This window comes from Bubalus bubalis, chromosome 14 (genome assembly GCF_019923935.1).
Source record: "Bubalus bubalis isolate 160015118507 breed Murrah chromosome 14, NDDB_SH_1, whole genome shotgun sequence".
NCBI classification, from domain to species: Eukaryota; Metazoa; Chordata; class Mammalia; order Artiodactyla; family Bovidae; genus Bubalus; species Bubalus bubalis.
Window position 1 is genome coordinate 61,712,418 of NC_059170.1, and position 13,826 is coordinate 61,726,243.

Consider the following 13,826-nt stretch of genomic DNA (forward strand, 5'->3'; position numbering starts at 1 on the left):
CATGGGATTTTCCAGGCAAGAGTACTGGAGTGGGTTGCCATTGCCTTCTCTAAACTACTCTAACTGTTATTAAAGGTTAAGACTAAGGTACAGCTACATTTTAGTGCCGTGGGGAAGGGGAGAGGAATGAACACAGAACAAAAGGAAAACTGAATTTCCATTACAACCAAAGGCCATAGCACTGAAATCCCTAAGGCAGGAGATTTTGAAGTGGAGGAGTTTAACATCTTGGGAAAAGTAATGTGACTATGGACCTGATGAAACTATGAAATCTCTTGCAATTGAGTAATCGATTTTTTGCACTTATAGGAAAAACCCCTTTGAGAAGAAAATCAATTACAGTCAATAATCTTAAATTGTACATTCACACTTGCCTTAGCTTGGTAGAAAGATGTTTCTTTTTTAAATTTCAGATAAAGTGAGGTATAATTGACATACAAAATTGTAAGATATTCTGTGTCCATCATGATGATTTGATATATGGTATGTTGTGAAAGGATTCTCCCCAATTAGTTAATTAACATATCCATTACCTCACAAATATATCTTCTTTTTTTCCTTTGGCCAGAGCACTTAAGTTCTACTCTGTCAACAAATTCCATTTATACAGCACAGTGTTATCAACTATAGTCACTGTGTTATTCTTTAGCTTCTTGTACCTTATTCATTGTGTATCAAAAATTTGTACCCTTTTACCAATTTCTACCTATTTCCCCCAGCCTCTGGCAACTACTGTTCTGCTGTTTCTAGGAGTTTGACTTTTCTTTTTTTTTTGGCTTGATCTTTGTAGAAAGTTTTTAAGCGTCTCCTTCCTCTATGCTTCTAATGTTTATGAACTAGTGTTTCTTTCTTGTAGGTAAGATAAATGTGTGAGAGCGCCTCTTTCAGTGTCTGCTTATCTAACAAAGGATTCAGTAACTTTATTTTTTTGGCTTAGGGCTATTGATTTCTCCCTTCCATGTCCTCTGTGACTCTACAGGTACAGAATAATATTGATGCCTGGTAAGATAAATAAAACCCAAAGCAAATACAAGAACAAATTTCCATCAACCTTATTTAACTTTCTCAGTTCAACGTAGTAGAACTGATGTCTCTCCCCAAAGCAATGCACCTTAGAGTCTTTGCTTCATCGGGGACCCTTTAACTTCATGTCTGAACACACAAACACAGCATTCATTCATTTAATCACCAAATGTTTGAGCGCTTTTTGTGCATCAGCCAAGAGCTCAGATCTGGCAGTGTACATAGCAGTGAGCAGCAGAGATATGAATCTGCTCTAAGGGGTTTAGAGTCTGGTGAAGACCCTGACATTGAGCAGATACTTACCCAAGTAATCTATAATTATGACCAGAGTAAGTGCTGGGAGGGGAGCACGTGGGGGCCACAAGGGGGTACTCCATCTGGCCTCGATGTCACGGGAGCCTTCCTCAGGGAAGGAAGATTTGAGCTGAGATGTGAATGCTAAATGGAAGTGAACTATGCCAATGGGCTTTGGGAAAATAATGTTTCTCAGAGACAGAACAGAACACAGAAGTGGTGCATCAATGAGACATTCAAATGGAGGCGTTGAGCAGGCAGTTAGAGTCCAGAGGAGGAGGCTGCACTGGAGACAAATGGGAAGTCATCGCCTGTGTCCGTGATCAGGTCTTGGATTCATCCGTGTGGATAAGGAGAGTTTGAGCCCCCTCCTGCAGGTTTCTCAGCTCCGTCTGTGCCAGGGAGGAGTTTGGCACTTGTCTCCGATTCTGTTGGCTCATCGAAAACCCCACTGTTGTTGGTTTATCTTCTCTTCCTCCTCTCAAGCCCCCACTACTTTCTAATTATTTCTAGCAAGAGGACCCTACACTATGCCAAAATGAATAAGAAATGTCTCCATTGAAAGAAAGTATACATAAATGTTCTTATATTTATAATGGAATTTGAGTAAGAGTAACACAGGGATGGGGGAGCCTGGTGGGCTGCCGTCTATGGGGTCGCACAGAGTCAGACACAACTGAAGTGACTTAGCAGCAGCAGCAACACATGGTTAAGAGAGAATAATTACATTTTTTTAAAGTGGAGGAACATCAGACTCCATGAAAGGTGGCAGAAGGAAGGTTTTTGGTAGGAAGGAGTGTCTCCATAACTTAAATAATGCCTTGTAAGAAAAGCTGACTCCTTGGAGGTGTTTATAACCTGTCATTCTCAGTCACCTGTTAAAAGGCTTGTGTTTGGTGACATTTCCAACTTTGGAAAGTTGATATTGAGGGATGAAGCAAAAGTGTAGATGTACCAGTAAGTTTTTATAACATTAACACAGTGGCATACCCACAGTGTATCTAGGTTAATTCAGAAAGATTTGGGGATACCTGAGAATATGCTTCTAATTTTAAGTGAAGCAAATCATATTCTACTGATTGGTACGTTATGTCTGTATTCAAACAATCAGTGACATATCTAAACTAATAAGTCCAAATATGCCTCCCCATCTTCTCCACGACATTCTGCTGCTTTTCCAGGCCTCCCGTGTTGCTAAGTAGCGACTGCAACATTCCATATACTAACTTCACATCCTTAGGAATCATCCTCCACACTTGTCTTTTACTCACATCCGTATCCAAACCATTAACAGATCTTATCAGCTTGCCTGGGACGAACACATCCAGAATCTGACTGCATGGTCCACCTCTGCCCCTGGGCCCCCACTGTTCCCCCATTTCAGCTGCTGCCCTCTCTGCCTCCAGTCATCACAGAAGTTTCCAGATGAGTTTCTAGCTTCTGTTCTTGCCACCCCAAGCCACCAGCCCTCTCTCTGCCTTGGTCTGTTCTCCGCCTGGCAGCCAGAGGCTCTTTGCTGCTAAGTCACTTTAGTCGTGTCCGACTCTGTGTGACCCCATAGACAGCAGCCCACCAGGCTCCCCTGTCCCTGGGATTCTCCAGGCAGGAACACTGGAGTGGGTTGCCATTTCCTTCCCCAATGCATGAAAGTGAAAAGTGAAAGTAAGTCGCTCAGTCATATCTGAATCTTTGCGAGCCCATGGACTGCAGCCTACCAGGCTCCTCTGACCATGGGATTTTCCAGGCAAGAGTACTGGAGTGGGGTGCCATCGCCTTCTCCGATGAATGAGTCTACCTATTTGTAAAAATATGACTAATGAAAACAGTGCAGTCACTAGGTTATCACACTGTGTGAGTTCAGTTGTCAAGAGGGAGCAACTCAAAGGACATCACACCATCTATAAACCAGCTGGAATGAGCCATTCAGACTTTGCCTTGCTGAACCCTTTCTGGGCGATGATTAGACAAGTCCCCATAGATGATATACTGTGTGCAGAAGCTCTGATCAGAATCAGGTTTGGCATGGTATGCGACTGTATTGATGGTTTGAGTCACGTCACTGTCTGGCTTGGGCTTTCTAATGAGGATCTGGCCCCCACCGGCAGCGACAAGCTTAATAAGGTTGTCCTTTAGATGGTGTTTGAAGGTTCCCCCAAAATAGAAGTAACATGCATCAAACAGCTTTGGCAACAGCTGTTCTCTGTTGAGCCTGCTTTTCTGTGGTCCTTCAGGAATTTCATACTTTTCTTCCTGTTCACATTCTTTGCTTTGTAGACATGCTTTCACCCATTCAAATTTTAGGATCCAGCATCCACTGAGAATTCCAAGCGTACACTTCAGGGTGCTTTGAACTGTATCACCAGAACATGAGTTACATGTACTGACATGAGTTACTGTACTGTCAAACTCAGCAGTTTTTAGTCTTTAAGAATCGTTGCAAGCTCACTGAGCATTCCTAAAGATGATTCCTAAGGATGAGGTTCTTTAGGAAACACATAAATCTAATACCAGTTAGATCACATCATTCTTCTGCTACCATTTCATTCTGAATAAAACCCAAATCCTTGCCGTTGCCTACAGGGCACTCTTCCAACCTGGGCCCTGACTGCCGCCCTGAACCACTTCCTGATTTTCTTGGTTCACTCGTCCTCTCTCCCCATCCCAGTCTCCCTGCTTTTTACCCACCTTTGCACCTGAATGTGCCCCCAGCTTGGAACTCTCCCTCCCACTGCACCTGAGCTATTTGCTTGTCTAGACCTATTTTTCTTCATATCTTTGCTCAGGATCACTTGATCAGAGAGACCCTCTCTAACTACCAGATATAAAACAGCACTGCTTCGTGTTCTGTCTGGCCCTTTACTCTTTGCTCTTTATTCATAGCACTTGACATCACCTGAGATATATATTTATTTGTTTATGTGCTTGTCTGTCTCTCCTAACTAGGATAGATGCCCATAGTGAAAGTGAAAGGTGCTCAGTCGTGTCAGACTCTGCGACCCCATGGACTATACAGTCCATGAACTTCTCCAGGCCAGAATACTGGGTAGCTTTTCCTTCTTCAGGGGATCTTCCCAACCCAGGGATCGAACCCAGGGCTGGGATATTGGCTGTTTTGTTTACTATGATTACTCTGTCTCCAGCTCTTAGAATAAGCACTCAGCAAATATTTGGTGAATAAATGAAATGGTCAAATTAATATTTTTTTTCCACACATTCCACTCCATTTTTTAAACAAATTGAGATATAATTGATGTATAAAATTGTATTAGTTTTAGGTGTACAAAATATTAATATCTGAAAAATTAGAACTGCATATATAAATAAATGTAAGTTTAAAAAAAATATGAAAATCTGTTATGCAAGGCCTTCAAGAAAAGCCTTCCATTTTTGTTTTGATATGTTTCAATGACATTAAAGCATAGCTGAAAGAGAGAAAAAAAGACCCGAAAGTGGAAACATTCCCAGGATAGTTTCTTTTCTGGTGGGGAGGCAAAGAAGTAGTATCCATGAGGTCCTGTTTGCTTTGAAATTTGGGGTCCCCTTTGAAATGCATGCTGTGCTGGGCCCTGGTCAGGAGGTGCTGAGTGAGTCTGTAGAAGGAGGTAACTTTCATGGTGATGACAGAGGTTTGATGAAAACCTTTAGTGTCCTCAGTTAAACACATACATTTGTTTAAATACTATTCTGAAAATTGGAAGGGACTTTAGAACAATGCCTATTATTGGTAAAATGGAGAAAAAAGAGACTGTTTGTATTTAGAGATGCCATCTTTTTCTTTATTCCAGATTTTACTGATTTCTTTCCATTTAGGTTAGAATTTCATATGATAAAAAGAATGAAGTCCCAGAAAGGTGACCTTTCCTGTTGGGCTGACTCCCTGCTGTTGAGATGGTGTATATCGTAGCTTATCCTGTGGTGGACAGAACGCTGCGTAGGGGCAGGAGGCTTCATCCCACTCTCGCACTGCTCGGTCTGGGGTCTCGGGAGGTCACCCAATCTTACCCGGCTCAGATTCCACTTCTGTAACAAGTAGCTTTTCTAAGATGTTTTACATTTCCTAAGCCAAGTGCCATAATTGAAATAAAGTCTTGTTTTCTTCTTTCTCTTCTTTTTTATGTATGAGAATGTGTTTATGTCCTGAAGGTGACCTGCTTTACTTTGTGTATTGAATGACTGGACAGTTATGAGAATTATAATTTCAGGGTCCTTTTTCTGAGTTACAGGAAATTTAGGTTGTTAGGACAAAGGGTTAAACAATCAGCTCATTTCCTTGAGGTGGAAGTACAATGTTTTCATCATTCACATTTGGTTTTCATGAGCATTAACATAGAAGCCTTCTCCTTTGCGTTTTTATCATTGTTGTAGTTAGGCGCTTCTCATGATATTTTCCCATCTTGCTTTGATTGCTGAATATTTTCATTTTCTTATGAGATTATTTTGGGCTTTCTTTAGTTTTAGGTCTACTTTCTAAGATATTACGTTACCAAGGGGCTTGCATTTTCCATCTCTACTGTGTTGCCTTGCTTCAATAAAGGAGGCTTTTATTTAAATGTCATCTAATTTTGTTTTGATTCTTGAATGGTATTATTTGAAATTATCTTTATTGCCTTGTGGTACTAGATTAGTTTAACTTATTTTCATTTGACACACATTTCCTCGAGTGGGAATAATCCTGATGATTTCTGCTTATTTCACTGCAAGGTTTTCTTTGATCTTTGTGTTTGTCTGTAGGTCACTTGCCGGCAACATGTATTTGCCTTCTGGTACTGCTTTGTATCTCTTTGGTTTCTTTTAATTCACAGTGTTTTGTATTACTTATATTTTTATGTGTTTGCCATCTCACCCAGTGTTTACTCTTCTAGTTCAGTTTTGCTTCAGGCATTTTATGTGTTTCTATTTTCCTCTGGAGCATAAAGGGGATGGGAGTGTGATGGGGAGGAAAAGCAGATGCACTTTTCAAAGCCGACCTCCTCAATGTCTTAGCCTTGTGAACTTTTCCATTTTGCTCTGGAAGGATCTTATTGGACCAGAATCCTCATCCTGCCTTAAGTGATAGAAAACAAGTTTCTGAATTCAGGGACAGTCCCAGTTAGGCTGTGCTTTATAGCATTCCATTCCATATAATGTGTCCTCAAAAGAGGTTAGGTTGCAAGAGATGCTTCAATACCTTCTGGGATTCTCAGTATATGGTCTGTAGATGTGCCAAGAGGGCAGTACACCAACTAGATAGCCAGTGGCCCTGGTTAAACACCCATAATTCCATTTGTCCATTAACCAAACATTTATCCAGTATCTCCCATATTTGTGAGATTCTGGAAACACAAATATAAAAGATAAAGTTATTGTCATCAGTGAACTTGCTTTTTGGTGGGTGAACCAGATGCATGAACCCATTGTGCTCAGGAAGGCATTGTGATAGAGAGTTAGAATCAGCCAGGCTGACTGATGGGAAAGAAGTGTTTTAGGCAGAGAATGTAGCATGTGAGAGAGAATATAGCACATTGGAAACTTAATGTATTTGGCATACGTTAAGCCTGGGTACTGTGCATCTAAGGGATGAGCCAGAGCCAGAGAGTGGGTGCTGCTGAGCCACTGTCTCTTCAGAGACAGAGTTCTGCTGAATATAATTGAATATGGTTTCTTTGCATGTTTCCTTGGACTTCATTGTGCAGCAGATGTAGAGGCTGTTTAGAGGACCAGTTACCTAGCCTGGTAAGCCACTGAGTCTCTGCCTTGGAAGTTTAATCCACTTTGCTGTGAATCCATTTTGCTTTGAATAATCTAGATTTTACCAAGAGTCTTGACTCTTTGGGCATCAAATGACCACAAGGTCTTATCAGTCTTCTGGAGGGATTAATGGTGTAGAGACAGCCTGGTGGATTTTTATTTCAAATATCACAACTACTCTTATTGTTGACGTTTGTCATTTGTGTAGAAGAGCAGAAACACCAAAACCTAAGTACCTTCCTTCCTACTCTAAGACTCCCAGACTCCAGACAAAATAGTCAACAGCTGGATATTTACTAGGCATCTTAAGTCTTATGTCTAGAACCAAAATCTTATTTCCTATCTTCCCCACAAAACAAACAAACATCTGCTCTTGCCTTTGTTCACCAGCTCAGCTGATGACACAATACTTGACCTCAGTACCGAGGCAAAAACCATGGCACCCCCATTACCTGTCTTCCTCTCACACTTCACATTTAATCCATCTGTAAGCCTGTCAGCTCTGTCTTCAGAATGTGTTTATGTCTCATCCAGCCACGTCTCACCATGTCCACTGCACCCCAAGAGAATCACCATTCTGTCTCCTAGAGATTGCGGATATTGGCTCCTGGTCTTTATAATTTCATTCTTTCTTTTTCGGGCTGGCCACCACTAGGCTGCCAGTGACCTTTAAAAACTTGCACTTAATCTCATTACATCTTTGTTCAAAATAATATAATGGCTTCAATCACACTGTGTCTAAAAAACCGAGATCCAGTCTACAAAGCGTCAAATCATCTGGCCCTTGGTCTTGTCCCCTGTTCATCTTCTCCTGGACTACCTGCTCCAGCCACACAGACCTCTGGGCTATTGATATTAGGTGTTCTCACATGTGGGCCTTTGCAATCTCTGATACCTTTGTCTGGAGCAGTCTATCCCAGATATTTCTGTGGTTTGCTGACTTCCTTCAGGTCTTTGATTAAATGCCAACTAATCAGAAAGGAGAAGGGGGAGACAGAGGATGAGATAGTTGGATGGTATCAGCAACTCAATGGACGTGAGTCTGAGCAAACTCCAGGAGATCTTGAATGGCAGGGAATCCTGGCATGCTGCAGTCCATGAGGTCGCAGAGTTGGACATGACTTAGTGACTGAACAACAGCAACAACAAATCAGAAAAGGTTTCCTTGATCACTCTACCTTGAAATCTCTCAACCCACACACACTCATAACTCTCCCTTTGCTTTGCTTTATTTTTCTCTATAATTCTTTTTAAGCTCTGCTGCTGCTGCTAAGTCGCTTCAGTCGTGTCAGACTCTGTGCGACCCCATAGACGACAGCCCACCAGGTTCCCCCGTCCCTGGGATTCTCCAGGCAAGAACACTGGAGTGGGTTGCCATTTCCTTCTCCAATGCATGAAAGTGAAAAGTGAAAAGGAAGTCGCTCAGTCGTGTCCGACTCTTAGCGACCCCATGGACTGCAGCCTACCAGGCTCCTCTGTCCATGGGATTTTCCGGGCAAGAGGACTGGAGTGGGGTGCCACTGGCTTCTCTGAATTGAGGCATAATTGACATATAAATTTTGCACCTATATAATCTATAAATGTTGATGAGTTCAGACTTGCACATATGCCTGTGATACTGTCACTACATTAAGGTGATGAACATGTATACCACCTCTAAACATTTCCTTGTGTTCTTTTGTGTGTACATTTGTGTGTTGTGATAAGAACACTTAACATGAGAATTACCCTTGTAAAATATTTTAGAGTGCGTAATACAGTACTGTAAACTGTAGGTGCAATTTAGACCTCATATTAGACACTCATGTACATTGTAGAATATATAAATATATTCCACTTAAATTTGATCCGAAATTTAAAGAAACAGCTTTGCTGCGTATGTTAAATCTCTAAAACTTGGCATTAGTCTTTATTAGTGTTAATTAAAGTTAATTTGACTTGAATGTGGCAGTGCAATAATAATCCTGGTTATAATTTTTTAAAAAGAAGTCATGTAGAATGTATCACCAGAATGTAACATTGAGACCTATGTTTATTACAATACTGAGTCAGCTAATGACCTTTCAAAACCACGACATCAGGAAATTATTCCTACATTAACACTTCCATTCTCAGATAAATAATTTGCTCTCAGTGTTTTGTTTATTGAGGACATCTGTTCTCAGTAGGGACTCAGTAGAGTAGAAGTGCCCATCAGAATTCTGAAATCCATGCCTTTTATGGCTCCTCTCTTGGTGTACTCTAGCTTCTTGTTCAATCATGAAATACATGGAGTCAGAGAATTGAATGGCCCATGTGGCTCTCCTTCCGGTGCCTGGCACAGGACCAGGAGTGCTCACTCGGTGAAGAGCTTGAACAAGTCATCGCTTTCCTAGGCTCAGTGAAGACCACTAGGACCTGCCTTAAGTTCCTAAAGGACAATAGACATCATGGAGAGCTCAATTTGCTATGAAATGGGGAACAGAAATGTTAAACGCAGGCACAATAATAAACTGCTAGTGTATTTTGAAAGGGATGGGTATGTATCCCATCAGCAGTGTTTCTAAATATCTTTTAATATGAATAGTGTCCATAAAGTCACAATACTTTGCCCAGTAGTCACATTAATTTTCTGTTGATTCTCTTTTCCACTGAAGATTTCTGTCTTATGATTTATAGATGGTTTTCTGTCCAAGTTCATGTTATTGGTTTTCAGTGATGAGCATTTTTAAAATTAGATAACCAGAACAGCCTACAAGAAAATACACTCTGGATTTTAAACTCTTTGCCTTCATGTAAAATAAGCCTTCCAGTATTTCTATTTTTGCCACTAATTCAGTTTTGTGATTACTGATTGACAACCCTTAATCCCCTGAAAAAAAATCCAATCCTGTCCAGCCTGACTTCTGTAAATAAAGCACATTCAATAAGAGAATCGCAGTTATATTATTTCCCTTCTGTGTATTTGAGTGTTGTTTCCCATCCAGTTTTGAGATGTCTGCTAGAATCTGTCAAAAAAGTGATGGTTTAATATCTTCATTTAAGTTTAGGGCTTCTTTGGTGGCTCAGATGGTAAAGAATCTGCCTGAGTATGGGAGACCAGTGTTTGGTCCTTGGGTTGGGAAGATCCCTGGAGGAGGGAATAGTTACCCACTTGTCTGGAGAATTCTATGGACAGAGAAACCTGGCAGGCTACAGTCCATGGGGTCACAAAGGGCCTGGTGGGCTACGGTCATGGGGTCACAAAGAGTTGGACATGACTGAGCAACTAACACTTTCACTTTCACTTTAAGTTTAGGAAGGTTTAAGGAGTTGATTGAAATACTGAATTTCTATGGTGAAATGAATCTATAGGAAAACAAATGATTCCTTTTTAATATAAAATCCAGTTAGTAGAACATTACATAATTATATTTAGCCATTTAGTCAGTAGATCTAGCCTGAGAAAAAAGCACACAATGTAGATTGTTAGAAACTCTTCTTTAGTTCTGTTGCTCCCCCAAGAAAAAGGTTCAGGGCTCTGACTGAATTCGAATTCCTTAGAGAGACTCATATTCCTAGTATCAATAGACTTGGAATGAAAGAAACGTCATAAGTTTCCTTTTCTGAGTGTGAAGTTGGGGAAAGGATCAAATACTAATGAATAGCACTTGTTCCAAGATACACATGTGTCTTTCATTGATTTGCCAAAATTAAATCAAAGGATTCCATATGTGTCTGAAGGAGAACCATCTGACACTTGAAGTAGCAAACAATAAAGCTTTAAAAATATATTTCCTGTGAAGCTAAGTTGATTGGGAAAAAGAGAAGGTTTGATCATCAAGAAGGATATAAATGTGGCTATAGCATCTGTGTCAAATGAGTAAGCTTTGAAAGAGCTTTATAAATCGTAAATGGCTACACATAAAGGAGAGACTGGGCATTCTTGCTTTCTGTTTAGTATTTTATTATTATCTATTATTAAGTATTGTTAAACATTAGCAATGAAGATGGGAAGTGGTAGTTTTGGTTTTTATATAGATCAAAATTGAGGTCCAAGTTGGATAATAGATTGAGTGTACATATATATTTACATTTCTGTCTTACACATAAAACAATCAAGTTGTAATCTTATCTTTGTAGTCACAAATTTCCCTGTTCTCCCCCAACTTCCTATTTCATCCAGGTGCCCACATCCTCCCGCCCCAAGCCCCAGGCTAGTAGGTCATAGGGGTTGGATCGTGACTTTCAGGAACTACTTAAAATGTCCACAGGCTGATACAGCTGGGCGATGGATTGAGTTTCTGGCCTTCGTTTTTCTCATTAGCTCCTGCCATCCAGGCTCCTTGTTATATGCTGCTTCTCTTGTGACCAGATTTCCTATTTCTTATTGTCTGATCTCTGCCCTCCTCCTAAACACTCTGTTTATGCTGCATTTCTCAGACATTCTGGTTCTTGATCTTTATCTTACACCATATACCTGACCTTTGTACTCTGAATTTATTTACTATTCTGTCAGGCACTTTCCTAGAGCCTGTCTCAGTGTGCTTATAAATGTATGCCTTGATCACAGTGACCCTTTATTCACCTTCCTACCTGACTGGGACTTTTCATACCTGTCTATTTCTCTGGCCCCCACCACTCACCTTGAACGTAGAGCTTGGGCTCTGGGAAAGCCAGACAATCCTTGACATTCAGTTTTCCACATCTCCCTATCTTCAAATCATATCAGAGGCACATTGCATCAGTTTCATAAATGTTTTTCCATTGGTTGAAAAACATGCCTGCTTATTCACAAATGTAATCAATACTGAGACGTGTCTAGATGTGATATTTAGTGTGGCTTGTTACTAAGGCAGTCTAATGTAAAACTATTCAGGAAGTCCTCATGGATTGATGATGCTCCTTAAGAGTATCTTATTGGTGCTAGAATAAACTAAATGCATAGTTCAGTTTTATATCTTTAAGAATATATTACATATATTAATCCAATAAGTATTTACAGAATTGCTTCTTCAATAGTGTAATGAGATTTTCTTTCATTGTACTTGAATAATGATGAATCTTGCTATGTAAGATAGATTTACACAATATCAGCAGTAGTGGTCACTGAGGAAAATTGGGATTTGCTGTGAGATGGCTTTTCAGTCATGGCATAATTTGTGTGCAATGGCTGGTCTGGGTGGTATGGCTTACCTAAATGGAAACAGTGTCCCCATCTACCTGCTGTCCTTAAGTTCTTTATTGCTTTCATCTTATGAGAGAACTGCCCCAAACTGTATAGTTCTTGTCAGGAAACCACATACGTATCCACAATATGCATGCCTTCATTTTTTTTTTTTTGGTCTTATTTTGGAGGACTGTGTGCATGTGGCAGTAGATATAGATATGTGCAATGTGGATTTTGTGTATATTGAGAATATTATTAAATATTATTAAATATAAATATAATTGAGAATATTATTAAAGACTCTCTAATCTGGGGCAGAAATTATTTCCTTTTCCATCAGTGACAGACCTACTTGTATTTGTGGTTTGGGTTATGGTTATAGTTGGGGAGATTATTCTGGCTTTGATAGCTAAAATTTAGAAATACATCTGAGAAGAAAACTATGCAAGTTGAAATTCAAATGTAAATTTAGGAATGAGTTGACTAGATTATTCTGAAGCAAAATAGCAGATATTCTTTAATCCAAAGCATTCTATTTCTATTCAAACCACATTATGTCACAGCTCAGTTCTGTCAGTTCAGTCATTCACAGACTGAAGTTTTCCAGAGAAAAAACAGTTAGCTTTGAAATCAAAATGTATTGCTTTTCTGGTTTTTTGAGACTAATTACGTTTAGCTGGAAGATAATTTAACATATAACTAATTTTGTGTCTTTTTCAACATTTAGGAATTGCAGAATCCCAAAACAATATTTCAGAAGTTCTTACTTGAGACAACTAAGCCAAATATATAAATAAAATGGCCAAATGTATGTATGTATGGCTCTAAAAAGTACATAATTCATATATATTTTTCCTTTTGTGGTGAACAGGTAATTAGGAATATTTAACTAGCCAATATATTTGATTGAAGCAACATTTAAGTCTGTCATTTAAGTTTAGGGAAGAAAATGTTTAGGTCGTCTCCTGGCTTAATTGTATTTTCAGCTAGATTCTTGATATGTCTGTGGGAATCGATTTGTCACTATGCTGATGATGAGTTGAGGCAGTCACATTTTTCAGGCTGTTTCTACAGGATGGTTTTGAAAATTGTTAGGTGGCATCATGATGGGGGTCTTTGCTGCTTACTGGAAAAGTAGTTCAAGTCATATTAAGAGATGTGACTTGAACATAGACTTGAAATTATTCAAACGGGGCGAGGTGACTGAATGACAGTCACCCTGGGTAACGCAGGATAGTACTGGCGACAGGAAGATTAAACACACATTCAGATGCACACCCCAGAGACTAATCAGAGGCCAGAATGACCCTTAGAGATATCTCAAAGCTGCTGCTTCAGAAGTGATGCTGCTGTCTGTGATTTCAGCTTGCTTTTCCAAAACTGAATGAATTATTCTCACTATAATTTGTTCCAGGGATGTTCAGGCACACCTCATCAACCACAGACATGGGAACTTCTTGTGGCGTTTGTACCCTACATTTACCACAAAAAGTCAGTGGCAACTGGAGTTGCCTCTGAGATCATACGAAGCTGCCTTGTGCTTCTCCCCATTAGACCTCGTTCTGTTTTCTTCCCCTCCCTCTTGCTCCCGTCTGCCCCACTGGTGGGGGTATGTGGTTGATGCTGACTCTTCTGACTTAAGGTCATGCCCTCT

General features: G+C 40.0%; 1 protein-coding gene and 1 pseudogene across 12 annotated transcripts in view; one reads left to right on the forward strand and one right to left on the reverse strand.

Moving 5' to 3' along the window:
• The window catches only part of NEBL (nebulette), a 376,575-nt gene that overhangs the window by 344,921 nt on the left and 17,828 nt on the right, over nt 1-13,826 (forward strand). The window lies entirely within an intron of this gene.
• LOC102389872 lies at nt 3,175-3,770 on the reverse strand (annotated as a pseudogene).